Consider the following 12,908-nt stretch of genomic DNA (forward strand, 5'->3'; position numbering starts at 1 on the left):
AATCCTTCAACTAGTGTTAAGTAATTTTTCTGGGTTTAGAAACCCTATTATCGAAGAAGAAGAGAGAGGTGTTATCTGGGGTCCGCTTCACCCCTTCAGGCACTTAGATTAGGTTTTTCAACGCCTATAGGGTCCACTATGCCACGTAGGATGCTGACTACGGTCAGCAATTGGCCACCATGGGTGCTTTTACGATAATGCCCCTGCCACGTCAGCTTTTTAACGGTCTTTTGGATGACGTTAACGGTTGGGGGGGAACCACGGTCAAGGGGGTTAAGTGGACTATTTTAACTTTGGGGGGGTTAAGTGAGATTTGACCGAAGTTTTAGGGGGTGCTACAGTAAATAAGCCTTCTTCAAATTATGAAGACCAAAATACCCCCCCTGTGCCCCCACTATAGAAGGGGCACCCTATCCGCTACATGGTAGGAATACTTTTTGTTACCACAGCGATCAACCTTTTTTTTTGGCCTAGCAATCCTGAGCCCATTGAAAACGCAGAAGTTTTGGTAGAATTTACATAGTTAAACTTTGTTTTTGGAACAAATACATAATGTCTAGACTTGAATCTTGACGTCGACAAAAAAAAAAAAAAACTTGATTCTTGACAATTTTTTATTTTATAGGAAGCTTTTAAATTGTATTAATTAAGAAAATATTACATTATCGTTTAAAATAGAAGACAGCCAAATAGGACCATCTTCCATCCAAATAGCTAACTCGAAACAAGATAAAGTAAACTTTGCCAGTACATGTGCATGCGATTACAAGTATGGGGCTAATACTGGCACACAATGTTGGTAAACTGATTAAAAAGAGAACAAATGTCCTCAAACAACACACCTTCATCGACCAAATTTTGATTTTTTTGTTTTATACCTGTGACAAACTATTGAGTTAAATAAGTTTAAACTAACTTATGTTAAACTAAAGTTTAAATCTAACTGGAAAGAAAGTTTAAAAATAAATAAGAATTTTCTCCATGCCTTGACTGAAACTCTGCAACTTTTTGGAGACTTTTACTAACTTATTAGCTTTTGTTCTTCTTTTAACAACGTTGTGTCTGTAATCAGTGTGTTCCATTATATGACAAAAGACCAATTAGACTAAAATAATGCAAGATGAGATATGATAAATGATCTCACACCTTCATACTAAAATCTACATATTTAAAAATATATTATATTATTGTTCCCTATAGCCAAATCAAAGTGTACAAACATATACATAATTTTGTGGGGCCAACTGACTTGTTAGCGTTGTATTAACTTACTAAATAATTATCATTTAAGCCTTGTTGTATATATAGATTTATTTTTTTTGTCTGCAGATGATTTATTTGGTAAAATAAAGCAACATAGTGAGAAACATCGAGTACACCAAGTAATCAAGAAGGTATTTTTGGTGACTAAAGTCTTTAGTCACTCCCGCATTAGTTATCAAATGTCACCAAATAATAGTGATTGTTGCCACTCTTTTTTTATAGTAGATACTCATGTAGACACACACTTTTGCAGCCTTTGCTAATTTTGAGTTCAAGTAATTTTTCATTTTCTCTAAATCTAGTTATATCCTACATTTGAAGGAGTTTCCTACAATATGTCTAGTTGTTTTTGCCCGTCATTGTCCGTTTAGAACTTTTGTCTGCTATTATGATCAATTGGATAATTGGAGAACAAAAGTTTCTCATATTCGCCTCATATTCCACATTTTCTTCAAGGGTAGATGTGGTGGGTTTGACAACGGCGCAGATTTACTTGGTGGTTGTGGTGCTTATTTAGGCTTTATCGGTTAGTTTATAGTTTTGGATGTTTTGGGTTTTATTCACGTAGCTTGAGATCATGCTTTAATTTTAGTTTTAGTGATCTCGGTGTTATAGTTATCAATAATGCTAGGGACAATTTGTAGGTTGTTGCTTTTTTATCTTGTGTTTTAGTTGTATTGTTGAAATTTATCTAATAAAACTTTATATTTGATTTAGTGATCGAGGTAAAAAGTGAGAGACGGTGCTAGTGATAGTGTTAGCATTTTGTTTAGAAGAAAACGCTAGTTTCCCTTTAATAGTTACAGTGCCATGTGTCTTCATATGATTAGTGCATATCAACACTGGCAGGTGCCATGTGGTACTTTCGTACCATTGTATAATTTCTCACTAAGGGGATGATGGTTTTTCACACGCATATAGTCAAACAATATGGGTAGAATATTTTCAGATATATTTCATTCTCCGAAAGGAGGTATTTAAAATACAGGTTACAAACCCTAGTAGGGTTTAATTAGGAAATAAGTGGAATCCTAATTACATAATATCTATACAAAAGGAAAAATAAATAAAACCCAAATAGAGTAGGATATATTCTACTCGCCAAAACTCCCCCTCAAGTTGGAGCAAAGACGTCACGCATGCTCAACTTGTCAAGCGAGTTGAGAAAGATACTTGTAGAAACAGCTTTCGTAAGAACATCAGCTAACTGATACTCTGAACGGATGAAGGGGAAGGACACAATCTCCGCATCCAACTTTTCTTTAATGAAATTTCGATCAACCTCCACATGTTTTGTACGGTCATGTTGTACAGGATTATGAGCAATTGCAATCGCAGCCGTATTGTCACAATATAAATCCATGGGTTTATTAGGCCCAAAACCAAGGTCTTTCAACAATCTCTTCAACCATAGTAACTCAGATACACCATGGGCCATTCCCCGATACTCAGCCTCAGCACTAGATCTAGACACCACCTTTTGTTTCTTGCTCCTCCACGTAACAAGATTGCCACCCACAAACATAAAATACCCAGATGTCGAACTCCTATCTGTGGCTGAACCTGCCCAATCAGCATCTGTATACCCTTCTACATTCGTATGGCCATACTTGGAGAAACTTAACCCCTTTCCAGGAGTTACTTTCAGATACCTTAAAATACGAGTCACAGCCCCCATATGATCCACACTAGGAGAGTGCATAAACTGACTCACTATATTTACAGCATACGCAATGTTCGGACGGGTATGAGCTAAATAAATCAATTTCCCCACAAGTCGTTGATAACGTTCTTTATCAGTCGGAACTTGATCGGGATATATCCCCAACTTATGATTCTGCTCACTAGGGGTATCAATTGGTTTACAATCCAACATTCCAGTTTCTGCAAGTAAATCCAAAACATACTTTCTTTGGGATAGAAAAATACCATGTTTAGATCTGGCAACTTCAATCCCAAGAAAATACTTTAAATCACCCAATGATTTCATCTCGAACTTAGAAGCCAGATACTTCTGAAGACTCTGTATCTCTACATGATCATCTCCAGTCACAATCATATCATCAACATAAATAATTAAAGCCGTCAATTTACCTTTATGACGCTTCAGAAACAAAGTATGATCAGAGTTACTTTGCACATACCCAAACTTCATGGATGCAGCAAATCTTCCAAACCACGCTCTTGGAGACTGCTTTAATCCATACAAGGATTTCCGTAGCTTGCACACCACACCCTCCTTAGAAGTCACAGGGATACCCGGCGAAGGATCCATATATATTTCTTCCTTGAGGTCACCATGGAGGAATGCATTTTTGACATCAAATTGTAGCAGCGGCCAGTCACGGTTAGCAGCTAAGGATAAGAGTACGCGTACAGTGTTGAGCTTAGCTACTGGAGCAAAAGTCTCTGTGTAATCCACTCCATATGTCTGAGTATACCCTTTTGCTACCAATCTTGCCTTGTAACGGTCAATGGAACCATCAGCCTTGTGCTTCAAAGTAAACACCCATCTGCACCCAACTCCCTTTTTTCCTTTTGGTAAAGGAACTAACTCCCAAGTAGCATTCTTGTTCGAGGCTTCCATCTCAACATGCATTGCATCTACCCAGTTTTGATCAGATAGAGCATCCTGCAACTTAGTTGGCACACATACACTAGATAATTGACACAAATATGATGCATATGACTTAGATAAACGATGAGTTGACATATAATGGTTAATGGGATATTTAGACTTGGCATGTATATCAGGAGAATATTGCACTTTAGGTTTCCCACGGGTAGTACGTGGGGGCAAAAAATAGGTAGGCACATCTCTAGAAAGTACCTCATTATCACAACTTGATTGAGGCAATGGCAGGGCAGAGGGGGGTCTATTATCAATTTCATATGTACGAGAGTCGCCAATATCACTGTTATGTCCTTCTGAGAGAGGCTCTTCATCTGTACGAGAGTCGCCAATATCAATGTTATGTCTTTCTGAGAGAGGCTCGAAAACACCAACAATTTCGTCTGGCGACCAGTCGTGGCTTTCCTCGCGACCGGTCGCGTCACTCGTATCGGTACTATTGTCGCTCGTTGACGCGAGCGACCGGTCGCTTCCTATGTGCGACCGGTCGTTTTCATCACAGAGTCGTTGGCGACCGGTCGCGTCTTCCCTGCGACCAGTCGCTTCCTGTTCGCCAGAAATTCCTTCTTCAGGTCCAAAAACTTCCATATTTTTCACTCCGAAACTCTTCAATTCACTCCCTCTCTCCCCTTGAATTGAAGAGGAGAAAGAGACATAGTAGGGTACTTCTTCATGAAAAGTAACATCCAAAGTGACATGTACCTTCTGAGTAGGCGGGTGATAACACTTATAACCCTTCTGAGTAGTAGAATAACCAATGAAGACGCAGCGGAGAGCACAAGGATCAAGTTTACTCCGTTGATGGGAGTAGACATGAACATACGCAACACACCCAAACACCTTCAGAGGTAACTTAGAGACCGAAACCGGAGGAGTAAGAGCACACAACATATCAAGTGGAGTCTTGAAATCAAGAACCCGACTAGGAGTACGGTTAATCAAGTAGGCCGCGGCCAAGACACCATGTCCCCAAAGATGATGGGGAACAGACATATCCAACATAAGAGAGCGGGCAACTTCAAGTAACTGACGATTCTTCCTTTCAGACACGCCATTCTGTTGAGGAGTGAATGTAGTGGTAGTTTGGTGAATGATACTGTGATCACGAAAGAACTGATTCAATGTATGATTCACATATTCACCGCCATTATCGGTCCGAAAAACTTTAACATGAGCATGAAACTGAGTAGACACCATGGCACAAAAATCAGGGAGAATAGATGCAACATCATGTTTATTCTTCATCAAATACACCCATGTTAAGCTAGTGCAGTCATCAATAAACGTAACAAACCAACGGAAACCATTTGAAGTCACACGAGCAGGACCCCATACATCAGAATGGACTAACTCAAAAGGCAAGGCAGCTTTATTATTACTTAAGGGAAAAACAGTACGGTGACTCTTGGCCATTACACAAGTCTCACATTTGAAGCTAGACTCATCACAGGAGCGGAATAAAAATGGAAACAGACGCTTAAGGTAGCCAAATGACGGGTGTCCCAAGCGACGATGCCATAACCAAATTTGCTGTTTGTCTTTGACACTGCAACGTTGAACAGTATTTACGACACGATCACGAACTGGTGCAGAAGGTAATGTCAAATAATACAACCCCCCTATCCGTTTACCATGCCTAATCACTTCGTGAGTCTTGAGATCCTGAAAAGAGCAATGGGTAGGATAGAAAGTAGCAAAAGCATTAAGTGTATCAAGTAAGCGACCAACAGATAACAAGTTACAATGGATATTGGGAACTAATAACGCACGAGACAAGGACAGAGTTGGGGTGAGAGAAATGGTGCCCTCGCCAGTAATTGGAGAGGGCAAACCATTAGCACTAGTTATGTATGGGTCACGGGTGTTACTAGACAACTCATCAAAAAATTTAGCATTATAAGTCATATGATCAGAAGCACCAGTGTCAATTATCCAAGTATTAGAGCCAGTACCTGGAATAGAGTCAGAAACACGCAAATTTGCAGAAGCAGCAGCAGCACCAACAATGGAATTATCACCCATGATTGTAGCAGAAACTCAACAAATCACGCAGGGTATACAACAGATCACAGCACATACACAAATATGGTAGATGCACGAAGACAACAGAGGCACAAACACAGTAGAGGCAGATGCACGAACACAGTAGAGGCACGCAGTAAAGGCACGAACACGACAGAGCACAAGGCACAAACACAGTAGAGGCAGATGCACGAACACAGTAGAGGCACAAACACGACAGAGCACACAGTGGAACACGGCAAAGGCACAGACACAAGAACCCTAAAAGAAATTAGGGCACACAGTAGAACACGGGTGGGCACAACACACACAGGTCACCAGAAACTAGGCTCTGATACCAAGTCAAACAATATGGGTAGAATATTTTCAGATATATTTCATTCTCCGAAAGGAGGTATTTATAATACAGGTTACAAACCCTAGTAGGGTTTAATTAGGAAATAAGTGGAATTCTAATTACATAATATCTATACAAAAGGAAAAATAAATAAAACCCAAATAGAGTAGGATATATTCTACTCACCAACACATATTACCAAGGTACCATGGATATGGGGGTTTGAACCTAAGACCACAAGTCTGCAAGTCAAAACTCTTTGACATTGGACAAGACCCCATTGGTAGGAGCTGTAGAATTCTTAAATTATGTGTTATAATCCCAAATCAACTAAATATTTCACCTAAATTTCAATTCTCGAAACTCTTCACTAATACTTTTGTTGGTGCTTAATTTATCCTTTAAACTTCTTTAAATTTGTTTAAAATCTCATACACCCCCAAGAGAAGAGCTAATGGTACCTATTACAGAACTTTTATGAATATGAACTTTTAAAATTATTTATTTGTTGTTATGTTCACATAAGTTAATGGATAAATTTGGCACCACGTTGTTGCCCAAAGATAACAATTGTGTATATTATATTTGCATATGTTGCACAATCGAAGATAAAAGAAGCGAAACAATTGCATAAAATCGAAAGGAAAATAGCATTAACTCATTACGAAAGAGAAATTGAAAATCTAAATCAACAACACAGTAGATGCATATTGTAATTCAAGGAGAAGAAAATAGATTTTGTCAACTTTTGCTAACATCATAGGGAAGCCCAGCATCACTTCCAGTAATGCTACCTCCAAATAGTCCAGGATGGAGCCCTGAATCACTTCCATCCTTGTTACCTCCCAAAAATCCAGGAGGAAATTCTATACGACTCCCAGCACCGCTTTTATCCGCCATGCTGCCGCCAGTAGCCAATCCAGTATCCTCGGTTCTACCTGCAACATTATTCCCATTATAAGGGAACATCCCAAACCCCATCTCAATTCCACTAGTAATGCCTCCATAATTCACCATAGACATCCCCATATCACTTCCAGCATACCCTTGACCTTCAGAGTTGTCAATTTGCATGGCCAACCCTAAATCACTTCCATCATAATTGCTGCCTCCAAAGTTCCAATTGGGCAACCCCATCTCATTTTCTTGAGTTAAACTACCGAAATATGCAGTTGAAGGTACCCCTAGGTCACTTCTAACACTGCTGGTAGGGCCATTAGTGTTCCCAATTTGCTTCCCCAAATCTTTGTACCATAACAAACACTCAGTAAAATCGCCTTCAATTTGGCTCATGTTTTCTGACTGGTCTCCACTTTCCTCAGGAGGAATTCCTACTGGATGACTAGGATTAGGTTTCTCAAAATAATTGATTCGTTTTCGAATCTCTTTCATCCTGTCCTCTAATGACAAAACCAAGTCAGTTAGATCGCTATCTTCAAATGCAAGCAACGACTTACCTTTTTGAATACTTTGGTACAAGATCTCATTTGTGTTCAGCTCATTGTTCTTTTTTAAAATCTTCTTGATTTGCTCTTGCATTTTGGCTACCCTATCCTTCAGGTAAGTCTCTTGGCTCATCATCTTCTTCCACCGCTCGAGCTCCGGTATGCTTTGAAACCTTGCAACCAATTGTTCAACCAGTGGGCGATCAGGCCACACAGTAGGCTCGTCACTATCAGGGCCATAAACAATGATAAAGGCGCTAACATTGCATAAGGTGTTTATCTCACTCATTTTCTTTAACAAGCATGCCTTCCTCTTTCTAAAGCTGGATTTTCTAGCAGCATCATTCACTATCCATGCAAGTTTGACCTTATTCCTAGCCATGGTTGAAGCTATAAATATTTTGGACGACCTCTCTCGATCTATTGAATTCTTCTATATACTGAAATTCTAGACCCACCAAGGGGGTATATATAGATATATTGAAGGTGGGATTTCCAAATAAATACAATTGGAGATGGTAAGTTATCCAAACACTTTTAATGTTCTATATCCCCTTAGAAGGGAGAGTATTCACTTTTACTGTATTACCATTTTATGCCATTCCAACACACCTCAATGGCATACATATAATCAAGCCATATATAGCATGTTACTAAACAACGTCATTATTGTTTTTCTATCTTTGACATTTTCTTAGTCAAACAACATAATCATGTCGAATATATTCTTCACCTTTTAAAAAAAAAAATACAAGTTATAGTCTAAAGGCTTAATTATTGTAGCACCCCCTGAAACTTCGGTCAAATCTCACTTAACCCCCCCAAAGTTAAAATGGCCCACTTTACCCCCTTGACCGTGGTTTTGTGTTCCATTTAACCCCCCACCGTCAACGCCATCCAAACGACCGTCAAAAAAGCTGACGTGGTAGGGGCATTATGGTCCAATCATCCACGGTGCCCAATTGCTAACCCTATTCAGCATCCTACGTGGCATAGTGGACCCCACATGTGTTGAAAATCCTAATCTAAGGTGGAGACTTAAGGAGCGGACCCCAAATAACAATCTCCCCTCTTCTTCTTCGATAATAGGGTTGGTAAACCCAGAAAAATTACTTGCCACCATTTTAAGGATTTAGGGTTCCCCAGAGAAAAATCTCTCCATCTTTCTTCGATTAGAGGGTGTGAAGATGAGGAAAGAACCTCCAGGACGAGAAGAGCTGGCCGTTGCAGCACCTCATTGCTATTGTGGGAGGCTTGCTCGGCTGCAGACTTCTTGGACATAGTCCAACCCACTTCGGAGGTTCTTTGTGTGTCCAAAGTCAGAGGTAGGTTTTGGATTTGCTAGTTTATCGAAAAGTGGACAAATTTTTTTGAGAATGTGATGGAATTGTTGTTTGAATGCAGAGGGGGAAAAACGGTTGTGGGTTTTTTGTATGGGTTGATATTGAAATGCCTCGCCGTGAGAGAGCTCTGATGGCTTGGCTGCTGAGGACAAAGAGAGAAGTTGAAGATCAGATTGTGCGTGCGAGAGCAAGAGAGAAGAAGTTGTGGATTGCTCTGTTTATTTCTTGGGCCTTTGTGTTTATGGTTTGGTTTGGCAATGTTGGGTAATGTAAGTTAGGCAATTAGTATGTTTGAAAGTTAGGCAATGTGGTATGTTTGAAAGTTAGGTAAGGTTGTGTAATGTACGTAGTTGAATGGCAAGTTGGAGATGAGAGCCTTATGTAATGGCTGTAGCATTTTGCAAATGTAATGGTTTCAAAGCCCTTTTGTAATGGTTAAGACTAGAGACTTTTGTAAGCACCACTAATTCTGCAAACATTTAAGAGCTTTTAAAGTGCCATTGATTAATACATAAATTGTACAGAGTCTTGAACATATATTTTAGGCACATAACTCAAAATACTTTCTAAGCACATGTTACAAAAGACCTCATATGCACCTGTTTAATCCATGGAAATGCCAAATAGTTTGAACCCAAAAAAAGAGTAGACAATAAAATACCAAACAGACATTTCTACCCAATAACATATGCGTCTACCAACACACAGCAAAACATCAAAACAAAGGTGAGTTTTTCAATATCTCCATGGCTTAAACCTTCCCAGGAAGGCTTTCCTCTTAGCTGGAGACTTAAGCCTAACTTTCCTTTGTGGGGAAGCTTGTAAAGGCCGAGATGAATTTGGTTGTTCAGACTGGGAGGCTTGTTCAAACAAAGCAGCTTCAGACGCTTGTTCAAACTGAGAAGCTTGAGATGGTTGTTCAAACTGAGATGCTTGACATGGTTGAGCTGGTTGAGGAGATGGTTGTTGAGCTTGGTTAGACTGAGATGGTTGAGATGGTTGAGCTGGTTGGTGAGATGGTTGAGGTGGTTGATGAGATGGTTGAGGAGCTTGGTCATGATTGGTCCTTTTTTTAGCCTTTGATATGAACTGAAAACATAACAGAGTTAGATTAACATGGCTGCTTTTGGATTAATATGTACAAATGAAGAGTTCCATAATGTTAATTGAATAAACGTATCCCAACTTACTGGTTGTTTCTGCCTTGATTGTCTTGTAACTCTTTGACTTGATCTCTTGCCTTGATGTGCTATCTTCTTTTGCCTTTGTGATGGTACCTGGCAAACAAACATCACTGGGAAATCCATAAACTTTTAAAATCACATGCTGTTGAATATACCTGGCTGCTACTCCCTGCTTCATTTACCCTTGGACATTTCCTCTTATTATGCCCTGCTTGCTTACATATGGGACATTTGATTTCCAAATTATACCTTGGCAAGTGTTTAGCTTTAGGATTAGGGCTTGAAGATGGTTCACTGGCTGAGCTTATCCTAGATTTCTTTGGCCTCCCTGGCTGCTTATGAAATTTAGGTGGCAGCAAAGGTGGGAAATTTGTTTTAGGCCACAGGTCTTGGCTTGGCATTGGATGAACCATGGGTTTGTAGGCTTTCATGAAGGCCTCTTTTTTGTAATAATCATGGACATAGCTAATGTGATTTCCATTTAACTGCCCAATGGCAGCACAAGCATGCTTACATGGGATCCCAGTTAGATCCCATTGCCTACATGAACAACTTCTGTTCCTCAAATCAACAACCACCTGAGTGCCTCCAAAACACTTGACCTCATATTTGCTCTCCCCAGCAAGCCTTGGAATGCACCAGGCTGACTGCTTCTTAAGCTTCTCCAGAGTTGCAAACACTCTTGGCCCCACATCATGATGCCATTTCTCCATAGCTTCTCGTCTAGTTGCCATCAACAACATGATGTAATACCTGATCCTCTCAAGCAATGTTATAATAGGCTTGTCTCTAGCATCAAGGATAGAACCGTTGAATGCCTCACACATGTTATTCAAGAGAATGTCACACTTTGAGTGTGTTCTGAAGTGAGATCTACACCATTGCATTGGATCAAGCCGTGACAACCAATCAAAAGCTGGTCCTGACAAATCTTGGAGCTTTTTCATCTCAGCTTGAAACCAAGGTACAGTTGTACTTCTTGCAGCACCCTCCATGTGTTGTTTCAAAACTAATCCTCTATGCCCAGCAAGTATAAAATTGGCATGCAGATGTTTAAGGCAATACCTATGCTCAGAGTTTGGGAACATGTCACCCACTGCATCAATTAAGCCCTTTTGTCTATCTGTAATGAACACATATCCATTGCTATTTTCAATGCCAAGATCAACAGCTAAAAGTTCTAAAAACCAAGTCCAAGTTGCATAATTCTCAGCCTCTGCCACTGCATAAGCTATTGGATACATGCCGTTGTTAGGATCAACACCGACAGCAGATAGTAATTGCCCAGGGTGTTGCCCTTTGATGTGACAAGCATCCAAACCAACAACTGGCCTCAAAGCATCAATAAATCCTTGCTTTGTAGCTGCCAAGCATATATAAATCCTTTCAAATCTGGATTTGTCACCCTCCAAATTGGACTTAATCTTGACAGTAGTTCCCACATTTGTCCTTTTTAGCTCCTCAACATAATCCCAAAGACTCTCAAACTGTTTTGTGTAAGTGCCCTCACTTACAGCAGTTGCCTTTTGCCTTGCTCTGTATATTTGTGATCTTGAAGCTATGACACATAGATCTTCATTCACCCTTTCCTTAAAAGCTCCTATATCCCAATTGATTATTCTAGACAACTATGTAGCATATCGCTCTGCTAACCATGATGAGTTAGCATGGACATTGCGTTCAACAGTCCCACAAGTGTGCTCCTCTTCATAACTCTTAATTTGAACCATGCTACTTCCATTTACAGCTGAAGCATAAACACACCATGGACATTTTCCATTCTTGATCCCATCACAAACTGCTCTAACCTTATCTTTATCATTCTTGGAGAACTTAATCTTCCTTCTGTTGAACACTGAATAGTTTCTCACTGCTTTCCTAAATACATAGACACTGGGAAATCTAAGACCAAGCTTAAATATTGGGTTATTCAAATCTGTTTCAGGCCTAAAATCTTCAAACTTGGGCAATTTCCTCTTCCTTTTTCTCATACGCAAATCAACCTCATCACATGAGCTACTATCCAAGCTATTAACATCACTTACAGCCATATCATCTGACTTCTCTCCTTCATCTGCAACTGGATCAATATCTGGAGCGTTGTGGTCAACATAGTTGTCAAATGCTCTATCATCCTTCTCCAGCAAGCGTTGTTCATCTTCACTTTGCTCATACGCACTATCATAAAATTCACTGTCTTCACTGGCTTCACTGTGTTCACTGTCGTCACTGTCTTCACTGTGTTCACTGTCTTCACTCTCATTTTCAGCCCTGTTGTCATTCTCTCCCTCTTCATATATAGTCTCATCCTCCACGTTGATCCCATCTGGAACAGTACCTTCATCACCATCCTCATCCACATTTATACCCTCAGGAACGGTGCCTTCATGCCTATCCTCAGCCACATTTGTACCCACAGGAATAATACCTTCATCACCCTCTTCCTCCTCATCAACAGCAATGCCATCCTCCTCATCCTCCTCATACATACCCTCATAACCAGGCTGTTCAAATTCAGCAGTTAGGTTTCTTGCAATAGGACCCCTCTCCCTCCAAGCCACTGCAGATTCGTCCACATTAATAACAGTGGGGTGTTCCAAGTAAATGACAATGACTCTTTGAAAGCTAGGAGGCACCAAATGACACCAATCAAGTAGCTGAGCATCACTATCTATACACACC

The 12,908-nt window shown here is 40.0% G+C and overlaps 2 long non-coding RNA genes and 1 pseudogene across 2 annotated transcripts; 1 reads left to right on the forward strand and 2 right to left on the reverse strand.

The window, feature by feature from the left end:
- Window positions 1-6,971: 6,971 nt before the first annotated feature.
- Window positions 6,972-8,081, reverse strand: LOC110760798 (MADS-box transcription factor PHERES 1-like; annotated as a pseudogene).
- A 566-nt stretch (window positions 8,082-8,647) lies between these two features.
- Window positions 8,648-9,474, forward strand: LOC148297394 (uncharacterized). The gene is made up of 2 exons (XR_015833061.1): window positions 8,648-9,024; window positions 9,104-9,474. It is a non-coding gene; the product is annotated as an uncharacterized LOC148297394 (long non-coding RNA).
- Window positions 9,475-9,610: 136 nt separating this feature from the next.
- On the reverse strand, window positions 9,611-10,614 carry LOC148297395 (uncharacterized). The gene is made up of 3 exons (XR_015833062.1): window positions 10,382-10,614; window positions 10,233-10,319; window positions 9,611-10,131 (listed from the first exon to the last, which is right to left on the reverse strand). It is a non-coding gene; the product is annotated as an uncharacterized LOC148297395 (long non-coding RNA).
- Window positions 10,615-12,908: the final 2,294 nt, after the last annotated feature.

Source organism: Prunus avium, chromosome 1 (genome assembly GCF_965620075.1).
Source record: "Prunus avium chromosome 1, drPruAviu1.hap1.1, whole genome shotgun sequence".
Taxonomy (NCBI): domain Eukaryota; kingdom Viridiplantae; phylum Streptophyta; class Magnoliopsida; order Rosales; family Rosaceae; genus Prunus; species Prunus avium.